This window comes from Ursus maritimus, unplaced genomic scaffold (genome assembly GCF_017311325.1).
Source record: "Ursus maritimus isolate PB19 unplaced genomic scaffold, ASM1731132v1 scaffold_22, whole genome shotgun sequence".
NCBI classification, from domain to species: Eukaryota; Metazoa; Chordata; class Mammalia; order Carnivora; family Ursidae; genus Ursus; species Ursus maritimus.
The window spans coordinates 34,228,222-34,234,937 of record NW_024424675.1 but is presented as its reverse complement, the minus strand read 5'-3'; positions in this window follow the sequence as shown (position 1 = coordinate 34,234,937).

The following is a 6,716-nucleotide window of genomic DNA, read 5'->3' as shown; positions in this document are numbered from 1 at the left end:
GTATAACTGAAAACCCTGTACAATACACAGAAAACAAACAAGAAGATTCTAGAAAGTGGAGAGATGAAGGCAGCAACTTGGGACCCAAGGAACAATCTGGTGATAAGTCTATTGGGTTCTCTTTTTGCCTACTAAATCTTAGACTTGGAAGAAGCAGGCAACCCGGAAATGCTGACAGAAGCTTCCAGAAAGTCCCGGCAAAAGCCTGCCCTCTATAGCCAAAGCACAAGGAAAGATCAGCCCAGTGAGACCATTTTCAGACAAGCCTCTCTACTCCAGCTGAACACCACGAAAAAAACTGTGACCCCCCCCCGCCCCCAGCATAGGCTGAGTGAGGAGACTTGACTTCCATCCTCGTCAGGCTGTCACAGTGTGTCCCCTCCTTCCCAGGGTGGTGTCAGCGGAAGTGAAGGAGGGACTTCTGTCCTCCCTGGCTAGTGAGGATCCTTGTCTCCCACCACCTCTTACCATGTTTGCTCTGTGAAAGGCTTTGTTGAAAAGATGAAAAGACAAGCTCTAGCCTGGGGGAAGATATTTGCAATCCACATATCCTATCTAGAATACATAAATCACTCTCAAAACTCAACAGCATAAAACAAACAGTCCAATTAGAAAGCGAGCAAACAGCAGGAAAAGATGATTCCTGGAAGAGGATATGCAGATGGCAACTAAGCACATGAAAAACGTTCGACATCATCAGTCACTAGGAAAATAAATATTAAAGCCACAATGACATATTGCCACACCTCTATCAGAATGGTTAAAATAAAAAATAGGGACAACACCAAATGCTGGCAAAGACGTGGAAAAACTGGGTCATTTATTCATTGCTAATGGAAATGTAAAATGGTACAAACACTCTGGAGAACATTTGGCAGTCTCTTTAAAAGCTGAGGAAGCAGCTACCCTATCCCTCTGCAGCGGTACTCCTGTGCCTTTACCCAGGAGGAAGGAAAGGATGCCTCCGGGCTCCTACCTGCAGCGGCTCACCCACCCTGGAAGGAAGGACAGAATCAACAGCAATGGCGACTGACTCCCGGGGAGCGCTTGCTCGGTGCCAGGCGCTGTGCTGAGCGTTAAGTGCATCAACCCATTTAAACTGCCCAACTGACCCCTTGTCTGGTAGAGACCATTATCATCACCCCCACTTTGTAGATGAGTAAACTGAGGCTCCAAGGCCGTCCGCTCAAGGCCGCGCAGCGAGAACGTGCAGAGCCAGAACTCGAACCCAGGTGATGCTAACAAGCGCTTTCATCCTCACGTTGTCGTGACCGCCCCTTCCACGGACCGTCGAGCAGCGAGGAGAGGTTCCGGCCGGTGGCCGCAGGTTAAACTGGAGGCCACACTGCCTTGAGGGCTGGAGTCCGTTCCTTGTTCTTGTGCCTACCGTTCCCTGACTTTCCCGGCCCTCTTCCTCCCCAGTCCCGGGGGCGCAGGCACCACCCTTTTCCTCGGGGAGGAGCTGGGAGAGGGCGGGCCGCGAGCGCAGTCCCCTCCCCGGACCCTCCCCCAGGCTTTAAGCCGGCGCGGGGGGGCCAGGCGCGGGCAGTCCCGGGCCGGCCCGCTCCGCCGGCTGATCGCGCAGATGGCAGCGCTGGCGACAGTGGCCAAGAAGGTGTGGAGCGCGCGGCGGCTGCTGGTGCTGCTGTTCGCGCCGCTCGCGCTGCTGCCGGTGGTCTTCGCCCTCCCGCCCAAGGTAACGCCTCCTCCTCCCGGGCGCCCCCCGTTCCGCCCACCCGAGGGGCCGCGCTGCGGGCAGGACCCTCTCTTCCCCCGCCTCCGAGGCGGGAGACCGCTGAGGTCCCGGACCCCCCTCGACCCTCTCCCCTGTACCCGGCCCCCTCGAACCCTTTCCCAGCTGCGCCTTGGAGCCCGAGTCCCCACCCAGCCTTCTAGATGTTCTCACTTCTCCAGGAGTGATTTTGCCGCTCTTATGAGCTCTAACCACGCGCTGGGCGCTGCGTGCAACATTTCACTTGATAATCACAACGAACACGTAGTGAATGCCAAGCCGTAGGACGGGGTGGGGGCAAGTCACAGAACTTCCCTGAACTTCATTTCACTCAAATGTGAAAATGGAGGAAACCAGACTGGCAACCCATTGGGCTGTGGTAAATATTAAGTGAGGCAATATATGTAAATGGTTTAGAACCGAGCCTGGTACACAGTAAGTGCCTACAACACACTGGCCGGTTTTAGTCCAGGCCCCTTACGTGATGGGAACAGCCAGGGTTGGAGGAACCCTCACCAAGAACCAGGCAATGAAGCTTTGCCGGGCAGGCATCATTTTATTTAATCCTTTCCGTGCCCCTGGGTGGTGGTGGGGGCCGGGGGGTTATTTATCTCATTTTCCAGAGAAGAAAAGTGAGGCTCAGAGAGATGAAGTGACTTGCCCAGAATCACACAGCAAGCCGCTGAGTGGGGATCCAGTCCCTAGCTTGTCAGAATCCAGAACTTAAGCTGTTTCTACACTCTCAAAGAAAGTAAATCCCTCGACCAAAGGCTGCAGACTGAGGTCAGGAATGTCATGATGAAAGTCAACACCAATGGGGGCTGGTGGTGTCACGGGTCCCTATTGGGTCCCTCACGGGTGCCCAGCCCATCTAGAGCATCATGGGAGGGCAGAGGACAAGGCTTCTACCTCCAGGAAGTTGCTTTACCACCTCTCAATGCGATATTCAATGTTCATAAAAAAGAAAAGCAGAGAGCGGGTGTAATTTAGCAGTACATTACCAGCACCCCCCAGCAGAGAGCAGGGGAGCTGGGAGAGGTATTCAGAGAGGGCTGCCTGGAGGAAGGGTCCCTCCTTGGGCACAGGGAGTAAGAAGGTGATACCAGCTGGCGCCAAAGAGACCCAGGGCTCACGTACAAATAAGTTTTCTGGTGTGAAATGATCCAGGCTCTTAGACTTTTTTGACATTGAAGAGAGAAACAACAAATGCCAGAATAAGGATGAGGTCAGTTTTCAAAACCGTCCCATTCCCGGCCTGGTGCTTTGGACCAACCTCCTTTCTTCTTTGGGTCTCGCTTTCCTTGTCTGTAAAGTGGGGCCGTCATGGTGCTGGTGTCTGCGAATTGCGGTGAAGGGTTGAGCAAGGAAGTTGCCTCGCTTTGTGAAGCATCACCGATGGAAGGATGGATGGGTCTGTGAGCTCCCAGGTGGAGCCCCAGGGAAGAAAAGCCAGAACACACAGCATCTCTGTCCTCAGCAGGGGCTTCTGTAAGCTTCTCTCTGCTCAGCCCTCTTGCAAGATCTGTGAACCCAGGGGCAGATGCAAGTGTTATGGGGCCTGAAGCATATAGTATCTGAGGGGTACTTTTTAAGAAAAAGTACACAGATTTACAAATAGAAAATTCAGTTCAGGGCTTGGGAGGGGCTCTGAAGCTTAAGTTTCATTAGCTTCGCTGTGAAAGTACTTCCATGCGGACCCCAGCGTGCCCCAGTAACGTGCCTCTAGCCATCCGCTGTGGTGGTAAGCCTGATGAGTAAGGGGTTTTATTGAATGCTTAACCCTTACTCTGTGCCAAGCACCATGTGAAAAGCCTCTCCGGCATCATCCTGTGTAATGTGCACAGAACCAGGGAGACGGCGGCTACGAACATGCCTACTGACCAGGTGAGGAAATGGACGTCAGTGAGGTTAGGTGACTTGCCCAGGGTCACATAGCCAGTACAGAGCCAGAATGCAGGGACTGTACTTCGAATCATCATACTCGATACTCTTTCCTCAGTTATAATTGAGTAAGAACCTCCTGTGGTTTCCTACAGATCCCGGTGGGGACCCTTTGTGCAGCCCTGGATGTCACTGTCTCTTTAAGTGGCTGATAAGTGTGGGCCTCCTCCCAGGAGACAGATCTGGCTTCTTGGGTGATCTTAGCCTCCCTCAAAAATCTCTATCAGCATACTCGAAGCCTCACCCCATATAATATATATATTATATACAGAGACATATATTATATATAATTATTTTATTCTTGGATATTAATAATGGACATGTTTCTCAATCTGATTTACAGTGTGAATCACAGCATCTTTTATTGATCTGGGACGTACATTTAAAGCAAAGAGTGGGTGTGCTATGCAAACAAAGCTTCTAGACAATTTCTGTGGTAATCTTAACCAGTATCAACCCTATGATAACCTCCCCAAACAAAGGCCAGTGGGCTAACAAAAACTTTATGTTTGCTGTGCAAACATAGCTTCAAGGCAAGTATCCTTAGTGTCCACTCCCACCCCCAATATCAGATTCTAAGCCCCTCTCATACAGAAATTCTGGAACCACCAACGCAAGGTACATGGTACGTATGGCTTCCCCAAAACTTTGCAGGTATCAGATCAGGAAAAACAATGGAGCTGCCTGGGCATTTGCCATTTGCCCCTCATTGGGTCCTGGCTTTTCAGTTTTATGATGTCTCTAGGCCACTATTGCTCTGATGTTCTAGGGTCTGTGTGGTCGACAAGGTTGGCCCTCGTGCACCTGTCCCCTGATGACTGGTGAGCCGGTTTGCGGGGAGGTCGGGGTTAATCCAAAGAGCAGATAGAAGCAGGGGGGAGCAATTCTTACATTATGTCCTCCTGGCTTGAAACAGAACACTATCAGCAGAGATGAAAAGGAGTGGGATGTGCTTCTGGAATGCAGTGATTGCGATTTCCAGTGCCACTGGAGATTCCAGCTCTTGCTACAGAGTGCTGGAGACATAGGAAATCAGGATGCTGCTGGAGGGATCACCTCAAAGTTTTCCAAGAATGGCCATCCTGGGAGATGGAAGTTGGGGAACTGGCCTTGGGCAGCTGGTACGGATAGAGGAGACTGTTAAAGCAGCTTGCAAGTGAGCACTAGCTCTGTGTGTTTGCAGGAAAGGCTTGCCCCCTCTCCCACCTTGGACCCCCACCCACTGAAAGCAAATGTAACCAGATTGACCATGTGGCCAAGATGAGTTCTTGCAATGGGTACTCATGGGTGACTGAGTTGAAGAAGAGGAATTAGGGGGATGTTTTAGGCAGGACTGCTACAGATTGCACAGGCTGTGCACTGCACAAGGCGCCTTGAGTTGGCAACGGGAGATTGAATCAATCTGCACTCCACCTGCCCAACTGTGTATCCTGGTGCAGTGCTGGACCCACCTGAGGAAGAGTCCCCTTTCCTAATTTGCTGCTAGCTGCAGACTTGTTCTGGGGTGGTAGATCTTTTAAGGGGACCGTAGTACACCTAGAAGGTCAGAGGCCCACTTTTTTGCATTTGCCTAATTCTTGGGTGGGTGGGATTTAGGTGAGTGATAAGGAAAATGGTCATTTCATTCCCAGTTTTGAGTCTTTGGAATCAGAACTGGATTCTCATTTCACATACTCGCTCTGTGACCTTGGGCAAGGCATTTCACTTCTCTGGGCTCGTTTCTTCACCGATAACATAGCCACAAGATCACCTTCCTCCCCGGTTATTGTTGGGGCCCTGTGTAATCATATGTCGTGCCTGTGCCGTAACTTCCTACTTTTAAATTTAGTGCTAAAGATATGCTTCACCTCTCTTGTGCTGTAGCTGAGAGACGGAGACCCAGAGAAGTCAAAGGATGGGTAGAGCATGGGCCATAGCACTGAGAAGGCCTGCATTTGGGTCTTGGCTCTGAAACTCTGAGACAGGTGGCTTTGCATTTCTGAGTCTCTGTTCACTCATTCGTTTTCGGGTTTTTTTCTTTTCTTTTTTTTTTTAAGGTTTTATTTATTTATTTGAGAGAGAGGAGAAAGAGAGAGAGAAGGAGGGAGGGAGAGTTAGAGGGAGAAGCAGACTCCCCACTGAGCAGAGAGCCTGACATCGAACCCCAGGGTTCGAAGGCAGACACTTAACCAACTGAGCCCCCCAGGCACCCCTCCCTCCTGCGTGAAGTGAGGACTCACACCTCCTACAAAGAGCCTTATGAGACTTAATTAAGAGAACGTATGGACATTGTCCTGTGCAGTGCCAAATGTAGTGTGAGTTTATAACAATAACTAATAACTGTTAAATACTGTTTTCCCACTTATCCTATGCTGTCTTACATGCCTTTCAAATTTTAGTTTATTTACTCTTCACATCAGCCTTAAGAAAAGGGAATAATGATTATCCCCATTATTACAGACCAGGAGAACAAAGCACGGAGAAGTTAGGTCATGTTCCTAAAGACGCACAGCCACTAAACATTTTGTCCGTCACTTCTCTTGGTCCTGGGTTTGGGAAGACAGGGTGACCAGGGTTCTTAGAGACCCTGAATATTCCCTTAACACGGGCTTCCCAGAAAACCCCACAGATCCAGCCCTGTGGATCGAGTACCTTCCTAGTGCTTTAAGCATGTATCATCTCGTTGAACCCAAAGAGCTCGGACAGGGAACCCCCAAAATGGACTAGGGTCTGATTTAGTTTCCATCATCCGAATACCACCCACAACATTTCGCTAGATCCCCTTACCCTGCTCAGTTTTACTTACTTAATTATATTCCTCTCGTGCCCCCCCTTTTTTCTACATCATTACTGCCTGACTAGACTTCCCTCCTTTTCAAAACACTTAAATACAATGACTTCAAAAGACAATTTAATACCAAGACCACGTATGGAAACCAGGATCACGAGTGACTAACAGAAGAAAAATAGAAATAAACAGGTTTCCAGTGTTGGTTGATTCTGGCTACACACTGCCGCCCACTCGAAGCCAAGGCCTGAGACCTGCCCTTTCTGTGTCACACAG